The sequence below is a fragment of the Drosophila montana genome, unplaced genomic scaffold, assembly GCF_035044405.1.
Source record: "Drosophila montana isolate Dmon_TW-CO22-7 unplaced genomic scaffold, ASM3504440v1 contig_1624_1, whole genome shotgun sequence".
NCBI lineage: Eukaryota > Metazoa > Arthropoda > Insecta > Diptera > Drosophilidae > Drosophila > Drosophila montana.
Window position 1 is genome coordinate 2,302,682 of NW_026996559.1, and position 9,775 is coordinate 2,312,456.

The 9,775-nt window shown below is 38.3% G+C and overlaps 1 protein-coding gene across 1 annotated transcript in view; it reads right to left on the reverse strand.

Annotated features, from left to right (window-relative positions):
* LOC135440732 (uncharacterized) overlaps positions 1–2,498 on the reverse strand; it is a 30,275-nt gene extending 27,777 nt beyond the window's left edge. The window contains exon 1 of the mRNA XM_064700064.1: positions 1,980–2,498. The gene's annotated coding sequence lies outside the window, so the exon portion shown is untranslated. The remainder of the gene's footprint in view (positions 1–1,979) is intronic.
* Positions 2,499–9,775: the final 7,277 nt, after the last annotated feature.

The window sequence follows — 9,775 nt, forward strand, 5'->3', positions numbered from 1 at the left end:
CCAGACGATACCCTGCACCTTCTTCTATGAAGCGGCTGCGCTTCTTCTATGATTCTTCGATCTTTATAAAAATTCCAGGGCCTAGATATGGCACCAAACTGTGTGTACATAGCAAAGCGCAGGACTCTAAAATGCATTTATTTTTCTTTCAAATTTCTGCGAAATGGGGGGCGGTAAACAAAAATGTAATCATTCGATACCTATCGATATTATGATAAAGGGAGGAGATAGTAGCCTCATTTTGCGTATGGAATAGAATTATATATATTTCTGATTAATAGCATAAATAGGCGCACCGACCGACTCAGTTTCTTCTCCTGATCAAGAATATACATACGTTATGGGATCGGAGATATTTCCATCTGCCTGTACCAAACAACTACATAAAACAAATGTACCCTTTTCGGTATATTCAATGAGTTCAGGGTATAAAAAACTATAGCTGAATAATCGATGGTCGTCGATCGGCTCGGATACACAGATACAAATACAAATACGAATGCAAATGCAAATATACTTTTGTACACTTTTCGAGTTTGCCCTTCCCTTTCAGTCTGGCAGAGGAACAAAATAAACCAAAGCTTGAAGACGGCGACGTCAAAGTTGCGTTAAGTTCGACCTGCTTGGCATTCAGTAGGTCGAGTAGGTAATCTGAATATGCCCAATCTTATAGGTTCTACTTGACAAAAGAAGTTGTAGATGTCTTTCAGCGTTATTGAGTTTCAGTCTGCGATCATGTTTGCTTTGCAATCGTTTGCTTTGCATGCCACGCTCACTGGAGGCGTGAAACGATTATTAGCTCATAAGCAGTCTTTATTACAAATTTGATCACCCTGTAGAAGATATACATGTTTCCCGATTAGCCACGCCCCCATTGGGCGTATCCAAGTAATCGCAACATTTAATCTCAATTTTGACAGCCCTAAGACAAAACTAATATACTCTTTGCACTTTATGTTCGATTTTTTAGTCTCAATAGTTATCGGCACAGCACTCACATTCGAAGCTCAATTTGCAGACGTTTTCAATAAGTGATTCAGAGTATCCGAATTGAAGATCTGCTGTAACTAGCGATGGCTTATTTATCAATTTGTATGTTTAAAATGGACACACATTGTTCATATAAGAAAATCAATAAAAATAGTTAGTTAAAAGTAGGAATCTGTTCTGGCAAATCTGCATAGTAAATTAAGTATATCTAGCTCTTGTATTCTCTGAGATCGAAACGCTTCATAGTCGAACAGAAAGATATGATATGATACGATATATGTGCACATTTACAGAAATAACAGCAATATATATTTATTTATATTAAGTTTCTTGGGCACATCTCGGGGCTTATAAGGTCGCGCATAGTACACACAGATCCGAAGTTCTCACTTCTTGGATACTACCCCGTTCCCCCGTTAGGCGTTGGTATTTTCAAACATTTGTCTACCACATTTAAGCCTTGCAAGTATCATAAAGCTCAGACAAAAAACACCATAGGTAATGAAGAAAGCATTTCTTTTTTGGGGCTCTGCGAAGAAAGAAACTAAAATACTCAAAACCTAGGTTGGCGGTGTGATTAGGGTATCTTCTATGCGGACTCTATCGACTGGAACACTCTTACATGTTTTTTTAATTTCACATATCATAAAAGATGTGAAATTGAAGTTTTAACTTTTTTGAGAAGAATTCCATTTTGATGCTCAACAATTTTCAAATATGTGATTTAGCTAAGAAAGGAAAACAGTATAAAAGTATAAAAGTATACAGTATAATAGATAAATCTGGTTTTATTGAATTAATTATTTAACTATACTGTTTTAGTTAACAATCAGTATAATATTTGGTACAATTTATACAAAACTTTACGACTTCAAACTGTGATTTAACGCAGTGCGGCTTTAGCCGGCTGAACAGTTTGACAAGCACTAGAGATGCTAGTTTATTCAATTAAACTTTTAAATTTTTTATAATTATTTCTTTCGACTTACATTTCTTTTGAATATCGTTTTTGTTTTGTTTTTAAGCCGTTGTTGATTGTTTGTTGTATTTGTTTTTTTACCAGCTATTTTCTCCAGGTCGTTTTTGTTGTTGGTTTTTATTAGCAAGTTGAATGAAATGTTTGGCTCGCTGTCTTTTTCTGCTGCTCTGCTCTCAGCTGAAGCTGCGTGCAATTAAAATTCAACAAATTCCATTTCACTTTAAGACACACACAACAACAAAAAATCACACACACACACACGCATGAGCTGCAGATGAAGCTGCGTTGGATCAATGAAACGCGAACACGAGAAGGAGAGAGAGAGAGAGATACAGGCGCGCTAAGCACACACACTACCGTTAAGCCACACAGTTTGAGATGCACAGCACTTGACACTTGTTCGCTTTTGGCTTTGGCTTCGCTCTTCCTTTTGCTGACTCGTTTGCTGGTGCTTTTTGCGTTTTGCGTTGCGGTCGCTTTGCGCGTTCGTCGCTGACTGAGCTGAGGCGGCGACTGCGACTGCGCGAACGTAACTATTTTTTGGTTTTTCGTCGACGACGCGTCGTCGTCGCTGTTAAAGCTGCGCTTTGAGCTTTACTTGGTCTGTGGTATGTGGTCGCATTGTTGTTGCTGCTGCTGCTGCGGCTGCTGTTGACGTTAACTTTACAACCTGTTCGCGTAAATCTGCGTTTAAAGAAGTGCCGACAACAAACGGTAATGAGCGTGCAGCGCCTGCGCACAGCAGCAGCAGCAGCAACAACAACAGCAGTGTTGTCTGCTTTCGAATTGAACATTTTAGCCTCGCGTCTTCTTCTTCTTCTTCATCTTTATCATTAACATTATGGCCATCATGCTGTGCTCTTCAGCTGCACTCTGCAGCAGCAGCCGCTGTGACGTCAGCAAACATTCTTGAAACGAAATGTGAAACCAATCGAAAGCTTAAGTACATCGTGTGCCTGTAAAAGCTCTTCAATTTAACACCCCACAATAACATGAATTATAGATGAACTCGATATATTGAATATATGAAGCATTGTATCGATTTTAATGTAAAGGTCTGTATTCACATTTAAACTTAAGTTTAGCTGAGCGCTACACGCTTTTCAAAATCTACAACTTTTTTGGAGTAAATTCAAGTTTTTCAACTTTTTAAAGTACGTTTTCATGCTTGTACAACTTATATAAACCTTTAATTTGGCTAAAGCCAAATATCTTTAAAACTTGTGCAAATGTATTAAAATACTGTGTATTAAAATACTCTGCAAACAGGGATATTAATTTTGCTTTATATATTTTTTGACTATCATAGGTAAGCCATTTCGCTTTAGAGATCCATTTACAATAGTTGCTTTTAATTTAATAAATGAATTTAAGATGTATATTTTTATTTACAAACAAAGGTAATCTATACAATCTATACCGAAAATCAAAAGCTTTGAGACCCAGTGGTAGTAAGTTATGTAGCTTCCCATTTCTAAAATTCCATTATAACAATAAAACAAGTAAGAGGCTCTAGTCGGGAGTTCCCGACTAGGGGATACCCTGGACCCTCACCCCAACACCAAATGCAGCTCGCGCTACGAGCTCGTTTGCTTCAGCAGTAATACAAATAATTTTAAAAACAAATAGTTCCTTCAGTAAAATTCGAGCCCTCAACAGGCCGCACTACTAACCACCGCCTCTACTCAACAGCCATACCTCCAATTGACTCTCAGCGAAAAAAAAACACATACACACAGCTCAGAATACAATACAATCGCAGTTGCAATGCTGTTGATAGAATTCTATAAAGACGCGCATGAATGTGTGTGTGGTCATGTACACAAAATTCTTGCAATTTGCGCTAGCTGCCGCAAACACTTGGGCAGCCATAGCATATTTTCTTTAATAACTTTTGTGTTTCTTAACCGATCTTGATGAAATTTTCAACAGTAGAGCTATAGAAAATTTTTAAATTCTCAAAAGGATAATTGCATTAAAATTGTGGCTAGAATTCGTGGGTACTTCAAATTGGTTTATTTATTTAATTTGTGGCTATGGTAGGCAATAGCTACATGTCCAATTGTGTGACCCTAGTTCCTAAAACAAAACAGATTTGTTAAAAAAACAGAAATCGATATATATCGATTACTTGGAAATGGGGCAAGTTATCGAACATCGGAAATTAACTCGTACTGCGCGGGCATTATACTTTCAAGGTATAAAATGTAAAGAAAGCTAACAACAACAAGTCTAAAATATTTCGTAGGTGTTCCCCAAAACGCACAAGTTTTTTTTTAATCCAAAAAATTTGTTATTTTTACAATCGAACTCTGATTTTGGGCTTTTTAGATTTCGTTTTTGGCTTCTGTACAGCAAATTGAAAGTATTTTTTGGCATGAAACTGGAACCCGTTTGAATGAAGCTCGAAACGGCTTTATAGTATATTTTGTAGTTGTTGTTGTAGTTGTTGTTATAATGTTATGGCCTATGTCGCAGCTTGGATTCTCGTTAAGCGCTGAGCACGTGACCTGGGAGAATCTTTTGGATGCGTACCGCCAGTTGTTTATATAAGCAGCCGGCATAGAGCTCATTGTATATATAGCTCATATCTAAATTTATAACGAGCTATGAATAAATTACACTGGACGCAATGCTCGCAACAGTTGCAATTGAAACGTTAAACGGAATTTTCAAGCCTCATAAAAGATGCTAAGCAAAACAAAGAAAATAAAATTATTATAGGCCATTTCGGTGAAGCGAACCCCAAACAAAATTGAGTAATTAAATAAAAGTAACACTGTGCAGCCAGCGGCACCTTAAGTAGAGCGTTCAACTTCATTTGTGTGTTATGTGAAAGCATTGAAAATACAACAAAAACATTATTTTTTAAATAAAATAGGGTATACACAACCAAAGTCTTGCAACAATGTGGCACGCGTCGCGCAATTTAACTGAATGCCGCATGCTTCTCTCCATTCCCAATTCCTTATCCACGAACCGCATATAATTTTGCAACTGCTGGACAATAATGCTAGACTAGCTGCATATCGAAAGTGGTCCCCAAAATTTACGCAAGTGCACGGCAAGTGCCCGGATACCGAAACCCTCCTGTGGCAAGTGGCAAGTGGCAAGTGACCAGCGACTGGTTTTTTTTGTTCGCCTGGTTATCCTAACCAACGAGCTGTGCTTGGATTTATGTAAGTTGCTGCCACGGCGATTGCCAGCGACAAGTTTGTGTCTTAAGTCTTTCGATTTTGGCGCTCATAAATTGTTTGTGCAGCCGGCCGCCGAATTGCGAAAGGCAGATAGACACATGCAGCATGATAAGCAGAATAAATAAATAAATATGTACGATTCCGATGCATTATAATTGCATATTTATGCGCTTTGCTGGGCCCAAGCAACGATTACGAGCTGCTAGTTATGTTACGTGAGTTCCAGCAATCAATTAATATTGATAAATATAGTTGGGCAAGTCAAACACATACCTTGCAACTATTGCAAGCTAGCTGCAATCCTATATGGGCTCTCTTAAGTATCCAAATCTAGTGAAGCAAATATCGATAAGCAATGGAAGTTTAATTGTATGCCCCTTGACTTAGACGAGAACTTATCCTTTTAAATATTTAAATGTTCTTGGATTGTGGATGTCTGCAAGCTATCTACCCATGTATTTTATGACTATCGCCAACTTAACTTCAGTTAAGTATTACTTATAGATAATCATAAATAGATATTTCCTTATAGATATTGAATAGTTGGTTAATTACAAAGATCGTAGCTGATGAAAGGCTTCAAATAAAATGTTAGTCAAAATATATATAAATTTAAGATTTATTGGTCTAAGCCAAGCTAAATGGCAGTTTTTTTCGGTGCCTGGAAAAAACAACATGATTCTAATCGATTTTAATCCCGAAAAAGAAGCCAATAATTTGATTGTAGAACTGCCGTAATTAAGCAGCAATCAACAAGCTTGGAAGGTTTACTCATCTGATAATACCACAGCCTAAGCGGGTTTCTAATGACCTAATCCACTCTTACTGGCAAGTGGCTCTGGCTCAAGTTCAGTTGGTGTTGATTAAGCGCCAGGCAATGCGATGGAGCCAAGCCTCAAAATACCAGAAAGCAGTGGGACACACACACACGAATAAGAAGCAAAGCCGCTGCCCACACACACACACACACACACACACATACACAAGTGCACGCCCTGAGTTGGTAATCCATGTAAATATGCCAATGATCTTTCGCTGAGGCACAGCCGCACCGGCAACAACTTACACTTTTTACCGGCTACGTTTGACTGCTTTCACTCTTCATTGGATTCTTTCATAAATGTACACACACATACGTACATGCACGCGCACAACAGGTAGACAGTTTAGCAGCTAGAGAGAGAGCCGGAGAGAGAAACAATTTGTGCGACAACAACAACAACAACGACAACAGAGACAACAACAGCTTTGCATTTCTTTCACGTTGACGACACACGGGGCGTATGCGCAATTCGCAGAGTCCATCGAAACGGCCGTTGGTGCGCCTTCTGATGTGTAATTAGCGCGCAATTGACATAGACATCGAGACAGCGCATAGCCACATTTGTTGTGGTTGCTTTTTGCCACATGATTAATGAACTTTGCCGCTTGCCAATTGTCTAGGTAATTAACTGGGCAGGGGCCACATAATGAGCTTGTTTCGAAAACACGAAAACAGGATACGGGCAGCTCCAACACTCAGCAATTGTCGATGTCTACCTAACGATATCTGTCTGACTGTATGTCCGTCTGTCTGTCTGTTCGTCCGTTTGACTCTCTCACACAAGCAATCATCATTATCATCATTATCAAGCTGCTGCCCACTTGAGCTGCTTTCCCACTGTGCGGGTGCTGGCACCGCAGTCAACAAAGAAATCTATTAAATATGCATAGCTTCAAAATAATAATAAAAAAATAAAAAAAAAACAGCAAACGGCAAACAAGCAGTCAAACAACAACAACAACAATTACAGTAACAACAACAACATCTGCTATCAGCACTCATCGATTTTTCAGTCAAATTTCGAGTGAAAAAGAAAGTGAAGCTGGCATCTGGCCACTCGCTGTCGTATCTCTGACTCTGTCCAAACTTAAAATCAGTTTAAATTTAGGTTTATGTTGGGTCTTCTTTTTATTTTTTTTTTTTGAATTTCTGCACTTTGCCATAGACATGACAAATAAATGCTTAGAGAAATATTTGCTGTTGCTTACAAATTTTCTACTATGCAAATGGAAGGAGCGGCCGTCGACACGCTTGTCTAATGCATATTCATTGGATATCGTATACCTGACTAATACCTTGTACATTAATATACTATCCACACTATCTACATATTAGGTGGCTGAACTGTACAACCCTGACAACAACAAAAAGGTAGCTGCAAAGCAAAAGCGTCGCTTTCGGCAATTACGATAGCTAGAGACCTAAATTAATTTCAAGTATAGATATTTATATACCATCCGCAAAACGAATCTATATTTTTTTTTTGCGTTATTTCCTTTCTTATTTAATATTGATGAATATCGATTTTGAGACATAATTTTTAAACATAACTCGAAAATAATAAGAGAGAGCTGCACCAAACTGGGTATGTTATCTCTCGCATTGTATACACACCTTGAGAATATTTCACTTTTGGACACCTGACTCCATTTTGATATTTGTACTGCCTGTAATAATATGCAAAATTTAATAACATCTTCACCACTTAATTAGTCGAACTTGAAAAAGATACAACCTCATTTATTGAAGTCTCAAATCGAACTAATGCCTCGAAATGCCTCTTCTTCATTGAGTTAAACATTTTTTGACCAAATTCATCCTTAAAACATCAGTTTGATCTTAAGTATGAATCCCTGGAAACTCTGCCAAGCTTATTTGAATAACTTTAGAGCATTCCTTTGCTAGAAATAAAAGCGGCAGACGACGACCTCGTGTCATTGGGGTCTTTGTCTATATTAATGAGAACACATAGTTTTAAATCTTAGCCTACATTTATTTACATAAATCAGGTAAGCTTACAGGCAGTCGATCGTGTGCCTATATATCCATAATAAAAAGATTAGAGCTAATATTCATCTCACTTTTATCTCGTGCATATATTACCACATATTTTAAATGCGTGTGTATTTGATGTGGTGCTCGCGCATTTGCATAAATTGGCAAAGTCAAACAGAAATAAAGCTAGAACTTTCCCCATGGCGAAACTTTTTTGGCACAGCTGGCACCCGCACCCAACCAAATACCAAACAGCGCACGGCTAATGCATATCCATATTAGTATATAAAATGGTGTGCTTGTGTGTGTGTGTGTGATGGGCACACTTCTACTCTTGTTACAGCTGAACTGAGGCTCGCTTTTCACTTGGCGCGCAAAATTAAACAAAAAACTAAATTGAGTGGAAACTTTTTCCACATGCGGGTAACTTGGGTAAAATGCTAATTGCAGTTGTTAAAGGTGCACACCAAAAATGAAAATTGCTGATGCAAATGAAAACAACAGCTACAACAACAACAACAACTACATCAACCGCAACAAACAACAAAAAATGAGAGCAATGGCGGCAGCTGTTGAGTTGCGTTCTGCAGCATCGAGCAATACAAAAGACTTAGGCAACGAACCTGCGCAGCACCTTGCCCAAACGCCAAACAGTAGACCGAGCCTCTAATAACATTAATTAGCCAAATGCTTGGTTGTATAGGCAAACCTCCAAACTGATTTTGTTCCAATCGCTTTTTCAATATTTGGCTTAACCTGAACTAAGCCTTAAATCGGGATTAGTAAGATAAGAACAGCCGAGCTTGAGCCTGAACCGAACCAGTTAAATAATAGATCCAAAACTATTTTTGTTTGATTTTGGATATTTTAAAATAACTTTGTGCACTTAAAATATTTTCTTAATGGATAAGCTTCTTTTAAAATAAGATTGATTGCTTCAATTTTTGAGCTTCGGGATTAATAACAAGTATTATATATGCATTTACCGCTTTTTAATCAAACCGGTTCGAGCCCAGAACTTAAATTTATGTTTTTCGTCTATGCACCTAACCTTACAAAATATTCGTTTCGCAATTAGCTTTGAAACAAAACCTGGTTTTGAGATTTCACGAACCGAACCGCAGGGCAGTAAGTCGGTTCGATCCGTAAACCGAACCAGCAACAACATTGTACGGCTTACAGTCCTGGCAATTATACCAAAACCAGATAGGATTTCAAGCCAGTATAAGGTTAAACAACTTTTTTATTTGTTCGAAGCGTGTCACCACATCCACTGTACAAGAATATATATGCTACCTTCAAAGGAAGGCTATAGCAAAAAACCAACTTAAACATATTATATCTTTTATCTGTGTACAAAGCTTACTTATTTGCATAGGCAAACAGTTGGTTGCAGATAAATTAAGACTGTTTTTGCGGCTAAGTACTGGGTTATCTTCGCCCCCCGATCAGCATGCAGTGGAACGTTGCAGCTCATTACTCGTACTGGTGCTCCCATTCGTATTCGTGTTGGTACTTGTATGTAACTGTGTGTGTGTGTGTGTGTGTGTGTGTGTGTGTGTGTGGGTGTGTAGTGAGGGCCACATTCATCAGTGGGTGATGTTGACTGGCCGCATGCCTTGCATACGCAATTTAGAATACAAACACGAATACGAACACGAATACAAATTGAAATTTGCAATCGAATGTGGATCGAGGTTAATGCATGCGTCTACATATAGTCACCATATAGCTGACAAGTGAAAACGTTGGCCACGTTTCTCGAAAACCGGCTGCGTCTCACACATTCTG